General features: G+C 28.8%; 1 long non-coding RNA gene across 1 annotated transcript; it reads left to right on the top strand.

Moving 5' to 3' along the window:
- Positions 983 to 2,315, top strand: LOC110268928. Its single transcript, XR_002357675.1, has 2 exons — positions 983 to 1,312; positions 2,077 to 2,315. It is a non-coding gene; the product is annotated as an uncharacterized LOC110268928 (long non-coding RNA).

The following is a 2,999-nucleotide window of genomic DNA, read 5'->3' as shown; positions in this document are numbered from 1 at the left end:
AACGAAACTCTCTAACTCAATTAGTTGAAACCCACAAAGCTAAACTCGTCTAAAAATCCTTTTCTCTTGACCTGAAATCAGCGGCATCGAATCCGACCATTTTCCACAACAGCGACGGCCATAGAAGCACTATACAACAGTAGTAACTCAACCATATCACCATGCGATAGCCATAGATTAATTATTTTTAAATAATAAATATAAAAATTAATTAATTTTATTTATATAATAACGTATACATTTAATTTTTAGTTTTTAGATAATAAATTTTAAAATTAATTATTAGTAGAAAACTAAACTCTATTGCATGATAACAATTAAATAAGTTAATAAATTCTTATATAAAACTTATTACTTGCTCCTTCTTGGTCAAATAGATTAGACAACCCTCAATTTTAGGTATTACATCACAAACACATTCACACTACACACTCACACATCTAACACTAAAAAGTTCTACTAATTGATCTATGTCAAATTTTGAATCCGGATGCAGCGTATTAAGAGACACAAAATTTTGGTAAAATGGTCTTCTCTTGACGATATAGATATTCTTAACCGTAATCCACGAGAACTAGACCGAGACCAAGCTCATTGTTTCTAAAATACTAATTATTTAAATAATTTTCATTTGAAAACAAATAAGATCTAGCTTGCCATTATCTTTTCAATATTTGTTTGAGGCAGGGAGCTTTTAACTTTCTGAATCCTAAATTTTATATTCAACATTTTCTGATGTGCAATATATCATAAAAGTTCTTAAAAAATTAAATTGGTTGCTTTATTATCTAATGTATATTTATGAAAATATGTTGGACTGAAGAGATATTTCAAGCTTACCTAGAATAATTAACTTCAAAACAACACTTTGCTACAATGAGAAATTTTAGTTTTGTTTATATATAGTATTTTGTAGCTCTTGGTATAAGGAGAGGACGGAACTAAGCAAATAATATCTTATAAAATCATTTGTAGAAAAATACTAAAGAAAGATTCTAAGCTTATATAAAACGTGATCTACCATAAACTTGTTATTGCAAGACTAAAAAGAAGAGAAACCAATGGCTAAGAATGGTGCGATTCTTGCAATTACAATGTTAGTAATTTTAGCAAGTTCTTATGCAATTTCCTCTACTACTTTAGACGTTTGTATCAATGAGTGCAAGATGCGTTTTGATCAGGATGAGATAAAGAAGAAACATTGCATTCTGGGATGTATTATCTACGCATGCTGCGAGCACTATCCAAAAAATATAAAAAAGAGGACCAAAAGCATTGAGACGCTTAATGCTGAGCTCAACAAATAATACCCGTATGAATATTGTAGTTTTGGTATTTATTTTCTTATATGTTAATTTAATAGGATCATGTTTAAACTTTTTTCTTTTTATTGTTGAGACAATGATTCATTGAGGAACTTTCTAAGGCATATACGATTTGATATAAAACAACTATTAAAAACAATTTAGAGTATAAACATAAGTACACACGAAAGAATTTAAGTGGACAAAAATACACACTAAGATTCATAAGAATCAAAGCACATTATAAAGATTATTTTTAATGAACAAAAGTACACTTTAAAGATTTGTAAATATCAAACTTTTACTACACGAGCATGACACTTTTATGTGTAAAAAATAATCCCTAATTTGTACTTTGATATTTATGAATTTTTGGTGTATATTTTTGTCTATTCAAAATTTATTTATATGTACTTTTTTAGTTTATTTAAGCAATAATTTAATACTTTAATTATACAAATGTGTGAGACAATAGTATCAATTACAATCATATGAAGTAAAATTTCACAAAATAATTTTGGACCTATGGTTCTTATGTAGTTATGCCTCTTTAGTTAGTCACCTACATGATGAAACATTTCAAAATTTTAGTTTTGGTTTTTCGTTTATGGTGCTTCAACATTTTGTTTTAATTTTGGTTTCTCTGCTTTAAATAATTTAATCTGGAAGCATTGTATATCATTATCATCAAGTTAGCGGGACAGGGAAAATAACTCATCAATAAGTTTGTTCTTGTTCTAATATATTATATATATGTATATATTTGTTACAGGGTTTGACAATGTTTGAAGTTTTAATAAATTTTCCATTGGATGGAAGAATATTCGAGCACCTTTTGAATAATAGATCAGGAAATGATTCACCCAGCTGGTTTTGTGAGGTGTTTTAATTATTTGTTTACAACGTTTACTTTCTTGTTTTATGCTTAAATTAACCTTCTATTTCCAAAATTTAAATGTACTTTCATCAAGGCAAAAATTAGAGGCGCTCATGAATCAGTTTCGATTAGTATATCTGCAGTATTTATTTGACTGAACTAAAAATTATAGATATATATGGATCCGATTCGCATACTAATAGGATTAGATTTAAGAGTAAACATATTTAAAAGAGTAGAAAAAAGAAATTTTATTGATATTTTTTAATAAAAATAAGCTTTTAAAAATATTTTGTATTTTGCGGATATATCCGATATCCGACTCGATTCGCAAATGTGTAGATCGAATCGAATCCAAACTTACAAACTGCGGATATTAGATCCGATCCTATCCGATGATTTTAGTGCAGATCGTATCAAGATTTTGGCCATCTCCGATCCAATTCGATCCGCGTTCATTTTTGCCAAAAATTTTTACGATCAAATGAACTAAAACTATCTAAATGGAAATTATTCCAGAATTTGTTTACGAAAGGCTCATCCAAGTTAAATTTAAATTAAAATTATTCTAAGTAATTAATTAGAGTACTAGCCAACTAAAACCAATAAGATAATTCAGTTATAAACAAGCAAAAAAAATATAAAATATAAAATATCCAAAATCACTCCAAACTAATTTTGCTTTCTCCCTTTCCTTGCCTCTCAAATGTAAATACCCCCTCAGCAGAACTCTCCACCTAATACCGCCATCATGCTATCTTGAAACTCTAGGTTACTCGGCACGCAGCGCTGGGTCAACACCATTGCCGTAGCCGCCG

Source organism: Arachis ipaensis, chromosome B02, assembly GCF_000816755.2.
Source record: "Arachis ipaensis cultivar K30076 chromosome B02, Araip1.1, whole genome shotgun sequence".
Classification (NCBI taxonomy): Eukaryota; Viridiplantae; Streptophyta; class Magnoliopsida; order Fabales; family Fabaceae; genus Arachis; species Arachis ipaensis.
This window is presented reverse-complemented; position numbering and strand designations above follow the sequence as displayed.